The sequence below is a fragment of the Centroberyx affinis genome, unplaced genomic scaffold (assembly GCF_046629955.1).
Source record: "Centroberyx affinis isolate AG114_WGS23_722 - 3 ecotype Tasmania unplaced genomic scaffold, CSIRO-AGI_Caff_v1 ptg001735l_1, whole genome shotgun sequence".
Lineage (NCBI taxonomy): Eukaryota > Metazoa > Chordata > Actinopteri > Beryciformes > Berycidae > Centroberyx > Centroberyx affinis.
In genome coordinates this window covers 445,635-456,680 of record NW_027280140.1, presented here as the reverse complement: position 1 = coordinate 456,680, position 11,046 = coordinate 445,635, and positions in this window count along the sequence as shown.

The following is an 11,046-nucleotide window of genomic DNA, read 5'->3' as shown; positions in this document are numbered from 1 at the left end:
TTTCTCCTGAGTAGGTTGACCTTTTTAGGCAGCAATTGTGCCTATTTTCAATTATGAATAGAGACAGAAAAACTGCATGGTAGTGAGGAATCCATAAAGAGGGCCAGATGATATTTATCACTCAGGAAGTAAGTGTTTAAACGATGAAAATTGTGTACTTTAAGTAAACAACATAATAAACAACTACTGTATTTGTGTCTGTATTACTGTTGGCAGTATAGTCCATAGGTCAAACACTCTCACTTTCACAACACACTAGAAATTGTACTCAGTCTGTCATTGACTGTAAACATCTCAGAACATATTAAGAAAAGGACACTATAAGGTGCATTTGTTGTTGCTTTTTCTCATTTGTGGCAAAGACCGTATTGAATTATATTGGAGCTTGGAGTTCAAGGCTCCTTTAAGTGGCAGCATTGCCATTGCACCATTGGAATAAGATAATGGAAAAGTCAAGGTTGTGATTGAAAAAAAAGAATTTATCCTTTAACTTAACCTTAGCCAGTGCTTCACTATACAGTGTTATGACTATAGAGATAGTTGACTCCACTACGAAACTTATCAACTGAAATATCTCTCACATTCATGTACTTGATAGACACACACAATGAAAAATGTAAACAAATGCATATGTAAAAGTGTTAAAATGTGAAAGTGAAAACATTTTCTGTGTATCTCAGGAGTGAATGCAAGAACATTTTATGTGTGCGTAAATATTTCAGTGGGGAATTGAGAGCAATTCATGTTTATGTGAATGCATTAGTAATGAATGCAAGTGCATTTGTGTGTGTGAGGTAATGCAGTGACTATGACAGCTGTTTATGCTTATTTGAGAGTTAAAGTGGTAAATATGAGAGGTTTTTTTGTGCATATGAAAGGGAAAGTTTGAATTATGGGCCATACAGCACATCTTAGTATTCTGTCAGAGGATGATCTTAATATGGCTGACCTGTTTACTAGATTATATAATTCTGCTGTGGAGTTGGAAAGACAGTGAGCAAGAAGCTCTGCACCCACAGTTGCTTTGCCAAAACTTTAGTATTCTCATATTCTCTAAGCTACGATTCCTCTTTTACATACTATGCACAGTATAAACCTTAACTGTCACAGAAATGAGCTGCAGGGAGAACAGACTAGTACGAATTATTTTTATGTGGATGATACAAAATATCTTAAACACACAAACCTTCCACTGCCCCTCCAACACCCACACACGTGCATGGGCACACACAAGCCACACACACAGATACACACGCTGTTAAAAATATATCAAGCTAGAAGTAGCAAAGAGAATAGCATCCCTGTGCACTAGCTGGAATACTGGGAGCATTTTCACTGATGAATAGCAGCAAACCTTCATTATAATTTTCCTTCCTAAGACTGGAAAAGCACTCACCATGAAGTATGCAGTATCCATCCTCTTGTCCCGTTTAGCTTAAGACTAGTCTTTTGGCTCTGTGGCATGCCTCTGACTAAAAAGTAGGCCAAGGACGAGCGCTGGTCATCTAAACAGGCTAAACCCATGCGGAACATCCAGATCATGGGGATGCTGACTGAAAAGTGGCCAAATTTATCTTTAGCAGAGGCCAATGGCACATTTTTCATTGGAACTGGTTTATCCATTATTAGCCATATATGACATTGCTGATATGATAACTTGATATGATATGATAACCATTTTAGATAATCAGGACAAAAACACATACAGAGAAAAGTGTTATTTTGATTCAAAATATCTGGTATTTCAATGAATTACTAAGAATTACTATGTATTACTATCTATGTATTAAATAATATATTTAATAGATGAGCTTAGTTAATACTTTAAGTGAGCATTGCAAACATACACATTCTTTTTTAAATATTTAAAATATCGTTGGCTTCAATGGCTTCTCTCTGCCAGAAGTCTGTTCCAGACCAGGATGAAAACCAGGAGACTATTTCTGAGACTTACAGTTGTCAAGGACAAGAGCCACCCACAGGTGTCCAAGCACATTCCTCTCATGCAAGAGATTTGTGCTGCTGCCAGCTGGGCTTGCCCACTCTCAGTTTTGCTGCATGGATGTCACTGTGACTTGCTTTAAGTATATTGTCCTTAGTGCGGGTGGTGGGTAGGTTGGACCGTATGTGCTCAGAAAACAGGCTGCTGGCTGGCTGTGAGATGTTGACTGATTGAGATGACGTATGTAAAGTCTGTCTTCTGAAGGATACAAAAGAGACATGACACCAGATGCACGCCGTGTCTAAGAGGAAGTTATAGGGAAGGAGGCTTTGGGACCTTTTAGATGCTTTTATAGCAGTGGGGCTGCACACCTGCTAAGCTTTGAAACAGGTGAGAATGTCATATGACCCACAAGAGGGCACATCCTATGCAAAATGTCTTCTTCATTTCCTTGAGAGAATGAAGATTATGTGACCAATAGTTTCTGTCAATACTGTCAGATCTTTTGTTAAAACATCATGTCCCCCAGTTTTCTTCTTTTGTCTGCTGCATTTGATATTTTGATAAAGGCAAAATAATGACAGGAGGACGGATTTGAGTAAGAATCATTCCCCTGCCTCGGAGCTGATAGTTGAAGATGATGATAAATTTTCTAGGTGTTTGCTGGTTACATCTACAGGTTACAAGTACACAACACAGACATAGCAATAACATTTATTCTCTGTTTGCAACTAAGTGGTTCAGTAAATAGACAGCACATTTTGCAGCTTAACTACTTCACTACCACATCCCATAAGGTTAGCTAGCTCAGCTGCTTACTTTACTGCTACCCAGCGAAATGGTATTTGACTCACTTTCACTGATAAAAGCAAAACCAGACTCACAATGATCAAGACGCTTCCTCAGCTCACACTCGTTTGCCAGCTTGCAGTAACCTTTCCTTCCTGAATATTCCCACAAACATGCAGCATGCTAATTAATAAGCAGCTGGGGAATTCCTAGGCTGCTGAAATAACACATAATTGTCAACTTTAGCCTGTGATGTTACCTCACATTCATCCTCCTGCCATATCACCCTAACACACACCATGGCCAGAACTGTCCTAAGTAACAAAGTTGACAGTAGGTGTTGAGATGTGTTTACAATTCTAACCACTTTATTATTTGCAAGTTTATTGGAGACATCTGAATGTGATTGTCCAACATCATGGTCTCTTTGCACTAGAGTTTCTGCAGGCATGGAAAGCTGCGTTAAGGGGACAGTGGGAGTAGACTTGATATTGTGGGTGATAAGATGCACTTGTTCCAAATAATAGTAATGAACCTCAAAGTTCATTACTATTATTTGAACCACTAGAGGATATGGAAAGAGATTAATGTCAGCAGATATTGTATTTGAATTGCATACATTTGAATGCTCATATTGAACTGTTGCATTCAATAAATGGATTTGTTGAGTAAATTAATTCAAAAATTGTATTTTTAAGGCACAATTTCTATTGAGGATTATTATCGAATTCATCTTTTAAATATAATTTTAAATTCGTTTACCCGATTCAAATTCAGATTCTGTTTTCTGCGACACACATTGAGTTTCCTGAGTGTCGACTGGACGACAGCCGCCTCCTCCAAGGCTGCCAACAGTAGGCTAACACTCCTCACTTAGCCAACCACAAGCCATGTGGCACTGTGCCTTGTTCATCTCCTCAGCCACTGATCGAGTCTTATTCTTCCCACTTGGTGAAAGAGTTGCAAATCTGGCCATTTGTTTTAGGATAGTGAGCATTATATCAACTTGATAAATGATGCTAAAATTACGTTAAATTCAGTAATAATCACAGTCAATTTCAAGCCATTGCATTTATTTCAAATTGTGCCTTGCAAATTGAATTTTTGAATTCTCTGCTGACACTCTTTTCTTTCATTAGGGAAGTTACTGTGACATGATTATGCCATGATGCCACTGTTTGTCTGAACCACTTCAAGCAAGCCTAAGAGTAATTCAAGTGTAATGTTTTCATGTAATTGCTCAGTTTCCTCATCTTCTGTATATAATAATTCATACAATTCTGTTATTGTATATATACTGTATATCTACTGGTAATTTGAATCTGCTTAAGTTTTTAGGCCTTGATACACAATGTGATCATCAAAAGCTCTTTAAGACATACTCTATTATGTTGGTTTGTTGTACTGTATTTTATAGGAAATACCTGGTATCCCCACACAGGCTCTAGAGCTTGGCATTACATGGAGTTGAATGCCATCTCCTGGTTAAATACTGAACTACAATAAGTGGGCCTGGGATCTGCACATCACAAAGCTAACTATTTTTTATTCAATTTTTTTTTTATAATGCAATATTGCCCATATTGACCAATCGACCCTATAGACAACTCCAGCATGTTTGCTTTATTGCCTGTTATGACTGAGAAATGTGATGAACCAAATAAGAGGAGAATACAGTGCCTGGCCAAATTTGAACACAATAAGAGAGATTTGCTAGCATTGTTTCAATGGGTATAATCATTATCGGTCTGTGTCTGTCTGTGATCTTGTGTGTACACGCCTGAATCCCCCCGTTTACCTGGAACAGGCATTTCAGTGATGTTTGGAATGTTTTATGGCGTCTATCATAGGTGTGTGTCATACGGGCGTGGCCAGCATTGGGCTGGGTTGTGGCTATTAAGGTGAGGCTGGCAGCCACTAGTAGTGGTAATTACAAATCACTTTGTACTGAACTGAACAAAACCATTCAAAACAGCAAATATTCAAATCAGTGACTATGTGATTCTACTCCTAGTTTAGCATCATTCAACAGTGTTTGTGCAAACATTCCTGTCATACGCACTACAATTGGAAGTATCTTGCCTCATGTAATCATCATTATATTCATATAATCATATTATTCCTTGGGTGTCTCATAGTGTACTGCTGTACTGGTACAGATAGTCAACAGTCTAGACAATCAGCAATTCAGAAACAGTTCTGTCACGTCGGTCAGTTACTTAGAAAGTCCGCCCCTCGTCCTTATCCCTCAGTTGTGATGGGCTGCTTCATATAGCCAGCCGATAATATCTTAAGTTGCTTGAACAAGGAAGGATTTTTGTAGTCCTGCTCGAAAGGATAGGGCAGAGATAAGATCACTCAGTTCATTAGAAAGATTTGTTCATAGATCAACCAGCGGCCACAGTGCGGCAAGTCACAGCAACAACAATGGAGGAAAGCAGTACAAAAAGAGAGACAGTGAAGTTAAACGTGCAGCAGACAAGACCCGCTCAGAACATGATGAATATTGGCATTGTTTTTATAATTGCAGATTGCCTGTGTTTGCCGTTTGCTTCTTCCACACCTGTGGTGGCTTTACGGATGTCGGTTAAATCAGCCTCAGGCTAGGTGCCATTTCAGTTGACAGCTTATTTAGATGAGTGACAACTGTCAGGGCAGGAACTTGTCCAACTGAGGGGGAGGGGGGCAGGAATAACAATACACTTCCAGCCTCAAGGAAAAAAGTTGCATATTGTAGCTTTAAGGCCAAAGCACTGTGACACCAAGCCAAGTTATAATATATGAGCTGGCCTGTAGCAAGTTGTGAATGCCAAGTTAAAGTTAGAAACAACATTTGTGAAAGATGCATAGGCAAATGGTAATCCATAATTAATAATAATTGATTAATAATTTTATGCTCAGCAGGGCAAGCATCTACATGTTCAAATGTTAGGTTTGTAGGATTTTAATAAGTCATTGTTGAACTGCACATGAATTGACTGTGGTAGTAAATTTTACAGCTTTACATTGATTACTTTAACTCTCACATCCTACCAGCCCTCACTTTTTTGCCAGTCAGAGATTTTAGGGTTGCAGTATTCCCTTTTTTGCAGCACTGAATTAGGTGACTGTTAACTCCTCATTCAGGACGCTAATGGAGAGTTTCAACTTGTTCTTCTGCCCATAAAAACAACGATGGTCAGGCTTCATGGCAGGCCCAGCCACCTGCAGAAATACTGGGTAGTCTTCCTCTCAAAACCCCCAGCAGCAGACAGCAGGATAAATGGGAAGATGTCAAAGTCCAGGCTTTGAATTGGTCTGGCATTCCTTATTCGTGCACCACCATCCGCCATGACTCCGACTAGCCTCCTGAATGGACACTGTGTTATTCAGGGTCCAGGAAAAGGTCTGGCCCAAGCTTTGGACTGGTTTGTCAGTGATGGATGAATCCGACTGCCTCCTGGGGAGAAGCAAACTTGGTCAGCCACTTTTCCCCCACCATCGCTTGGAATTTGTTCACTTGAGGAACAACCATATCCAGGTGATGAGCTTCTCAAGGCCTTTGGAGGAGCCATCTGCAGGCCTACAGTGAAGCGGTTATCACTGTCAGGTCATCCATGACAGCTCTGATGAGCCAGACATGGTTCAAGGGCTTATGGCATTCCACTTGCTGGCATGATTTGCATTTTGATGGCCAGGGCAAAGACGATCACTGAAATGGTGCCTCCAATGGCAAATCCCCTGCATGCACCGTTAACTTCATCCAGTTAAATTTGGGGGAAGTTATGAATTTGCAAGACGGAAAGCTTTCATGTAAATGTGGCCTACATCTACCTAAGTGTTACAAGTAAATGTATACGCTGTCTATTAAATCTATACAGTGACTTTTTGTCAAAAAAGCTCTTTGATCAATATGTTTTAGCAACAAGACTGGCATGAGTTTGACCTCTGTGTCAGTATTTAATGAGCTACAGTGCTTTTGGGGTTAGGCTAATGTAGCACATATCGCCCACTAAACATGCTCAGTGGGGCTCCACCCTATGTTGCCTTTTTTCATGGTGAGCATAAGTTGATATATTGTGCCTACGTGATGAGTAAGCGTTAGATCCTCTATCTTTACTGTAGTTAACCTGTGCCCAAATTCCCCACACACTCTCTGTTGACTTGCTAAGCACACTTGTGTTATATGAATTCAGCTGGCTAGCATTGTCAAAACAAGCTGGCGATTTTGTGTGATGGTGATCAGTTTTTATCAAACACAGTTTGTGAGCTTGTTAATTGTCATCAAGCCTGATTGTGTGAAAAGTGAGTATATCATGTTAGATAAACAGGACTGCATCATAGGCTTTCAATCTACTGATTTGCATCGTAAGACAGAGAGAGGTGAGTGGCAGCCTGGAGGGATGAGTGGCACCTTATTCCTATTAGCATTCCTACATCTGTCTCCTGTTCTCTTAGTAGGTGGTAGAAGCCTGGGAGAGATGGACAAGCGCCCTTGTGAGCTGAAAGGCAACTGAAGAAGCCTGTTAATCATTTATACTGCCTGGACTGTGTTCCCGAAAGGACAGCGTTGTGTTAACTCGTTTATGTTCCTGATAGGGAGAGGTAAAAATCAGGGTGTTGGTTGAGCTCTCCCCATCATCCTTGTTCCTGTCTGGGTCCAACGCTGCACAACTGTCACAGGTCTATATGTCTAGCCTGAGCCTCTAGCCTGAACGGTCTCAAGATGTTGTTGCAATTCATTTGCATTTACAGTACTTGCATCTTGGAGGCATTCTTGACAACATGCCCCTTTCTTTGAGTATATACAAAACAGATATATGTACAAAATAGACACTCAAAAGTTTAAATCTACATGATTTGTGAGAGAATTAATAAGGGAATGAATTGTTTCTTGATTTGAATAATACTTTACCTACATTGCTGATGTAAGACTATGAAATTTTGGTTATGAGTTATCATGTGTCACTTCGTTGCCATCCCGACATGCAAATCCTGATCCTGATATATATATATATATATAGCCTTGTATGGTACAGCATTATGACTTTGTATATTATAAGAACACAGATGATCTTTACTTGGTCTGTCAGGGAGTCCACAGTTGTAATACAAGCAGTAATTCAGTATGTGTGGCATGGGTAAATCTAACTATAGTGAAGTGTTAAAAGACATGTCTGATGAGCCAAGCCACTGATTTTACAGATTGTACTTTTTTTTTTTTCTTCACTAAAATTCTTAACATCAAACGATGTGACTCATGGAACAGTTGGTGCTATTCTGTAAAGAGCAAGAGCTATTTTGTCTCACCTCACACATGCAACACTTCCAGAAAAAAGAAAGAAAGTACAGTTTCTGTACAGTCTCACAGCACATAGATAGAAACAGAGGGGAGTTCCAACCCAGAAGGAAGCGAAGGGGTTCAACCTGTTGCCAAAAATGTTAGGAGTCCTTCATTCTGTCACCTCCGGCTCCGTCTGTGATCACGGATTTTGAGTTTCAATTAAACATACAACATAATACAAATGTTGGCACTTACATACTGCACGACCCTAAAAAAGTGACTTGACAGGCCAAGAATTATGTTGCATTGTTGAAAAGACAAACGAATAGCTAACAAATTAATGTTAGCTCCCAGTAACGTTCTGTGAGTATTTGTCTTCTGGGAGCAGCCACTATTAAAAATGTCAAAGAGATGCTGTGCACCTTCCTGCACTACAAAAATAAAGACCTCTCTCTTCAAAAACAGCGTCGGACAATATATGCTTACATCACAGGATGCAACAAGCTTTGGTTAGCCCCAGTTAGCTTGTTGGCATTTTAGTGGTTTAGGATAAATGGATTTTAACGGTCATGCATTCGTTTCACAAAAATATGACAGAGGACAAAGATGTATTTATTGTTGTGATACTTTCTGAACAAGAAGATCTAAAGTTCTGATCAGTAGGAAGAAACAGAAAGCATGAATTTTAACACTGGTGTGAAAGATGGTTATATGGTGTTTGCCTTTCCCATCTTCAATAAAGAACAAGCACGGTTTGTACTAGAAAATAACTTCCTCTATTGCTGTAAAGAATGACAAAGTTTAACAGTGCACAGGTGTAAAGGAGTGAAGTGTGCCACCTCCGACCCTAACCTTCCCATGATGCCCTTGCCACCGTGGGAAAAATGATACCGCTGGCTAGCACCCAATCCAACACAAGGTGTGTAACATTTTCTTGGTGCATGCACAGCTACACTATGCAGGTCACGACCAAGACTTTGGGTGTGACTGGGGTGATGTCATCACCACTCCTCAGTAGCTTGTGCTGTAGTTTACTGAGAGAACAAAAGGTACAATGAACAATAAACAAGTCAAGTCGTTTCCCGCGTCTCAAATAAGTTGTAAGTCCTCAAATATGTGATTCAGGTTCTACTTGACTCTAATCATTATCACTTGAATCAACATCTCTGCCAATCAGAGGGTGCGGCCTGAGCTAACTGGTTTACATTCCACCACTTTCTACATTATAAATGCTTTTATCTTACTATTGCTATTCCCCTAAAACCTATAACAGTATAACAGATTATAGCAACATGAAGTAAGGATCCATTCTATTTAATGTGTGGTGAGCAAGCATTTGAATTCCCTCAATCCCTCTCTTGTTTTCCCTCCTCTCTGCAAAGTATACAAACTTCCAGCATGAAGTATATTCCACAATCCACCAACGCAAGTGACGGGCCATCGTGCTGATCAAAACAGATGAATCAATTACAATATAATATAAGCAGGTTACTAAATATGCCATATAGGCTGCTCTCAGTTGTTCTCAGTAGTTGTTCTCATACGAAAGTGTGAGAAAGAATGGACACACCAAATCTAGGAAATGCCCTCTCAAAGATTGGCTTGTTTTTTTCCTTTATCCCCATTTATGGGTTTCCACCAGGTGGGGTTGAAGACAAGGCAGGCTTACGAAGGCACATTTTGAACACAAATAAGATTTTTTAATTGCATTGCATATTGAACGAAAAATAATTGAAACTGCCCTGCCCCCTTTTGCACTTTGTCAGTTCCCATCCATCCAGTAACGATGAATTACAGATATAGAGACTGCAGTTGTGTCAGAAAAAACCCAGAAAACACAATGGGCGCCATCTTGCCTAGACTCCTTGGTAAATTAATGACCTGTGGGCTGTTCATTAATTATGGTTATATATTACAACTGGGGCAGAAAGAGAAAGACAAGAACAAGCCCTGGGTGTAAATCCATACAATAACATTATAGCTAACAGGGAAGGATGTGATAATGTAAGATCTGGGAGGTTAGCAAATATTCATATAAATATTCAAATAAATAAAAAATATATATTTTAATATATTAGTGCATATTAAAATATTGAATGGAATAGAGTGAATCATCCTTTAAAAGTGTGCTTGTGTCCAGCAGAACCATATGGGGAATTCTTAGCATGCCAATGTATAGGAACTAGCAACAGGAGAGAGACAGAAGAACATATAAATCTTCCTGAAGGGGCAGAAGAACAGGTAACCAGAGAGAGTCTGGGCCAAAAACTCAGTGGGACAAAGTGTATGACAGAGATGCTATTTTGGAAAAACCCTTTAAGAGGGATAAGAGGGAGAACTGTGAAGAACTGAGAACAGGGGAGGGAGAGGAAGACCCTCCCCATCCCCCTGCAACAAGAAGAGGTCCAATCTCAAGGTTTTGTCTATATGGTGTATTGACATCTCAGTGTTCCTTATAACCTGTAATCTGTATAACTCAATGTGTATTTGGTATGCATTTTGTAACTATAGTAGGAAAGGCTAGGATTGATGATTGATTAAGATTATGATTATGAGAGATTGTAATTGTCTTGATCCTGGTAGAGTTGTTACTCTGTTCTGTTCTTATTAAAGAGAGAAGCAGTTATTACACTCAGGTGTCTTGGCTTCTCCTTGTATGAGTATCCAGCCTGGTCCTGGCAAAGATCCGGCCTAATTGTTTTAATGTTTATTTATGCAGAATTGATAGTGGGTGTTATTCATTGACTGTCTTGCATTTACTCTGGCTTGGATTTACTCCCAAACCCCTATAATAATGTAGATTGGTTTCTATATTTAGGGAACTGTGACATAGTAAATTGCATTGTCTTTATCCCTGGCTCCTTCAACCCTTTCCCCTACATCCAAGCTTGGGAATGTCACCTCATTTAACCTTAGTACAACCCAGTTGTTTTTTGGTTTGGATAGCTAGCTGGTTAACCAAAAACCTGTCTTGGCAAGACAACCAATGTTACCATTAATATGCAACTACTAGTCACTCTGTCTAAGTCATACTGCTGCCCTCTTGTGGCTG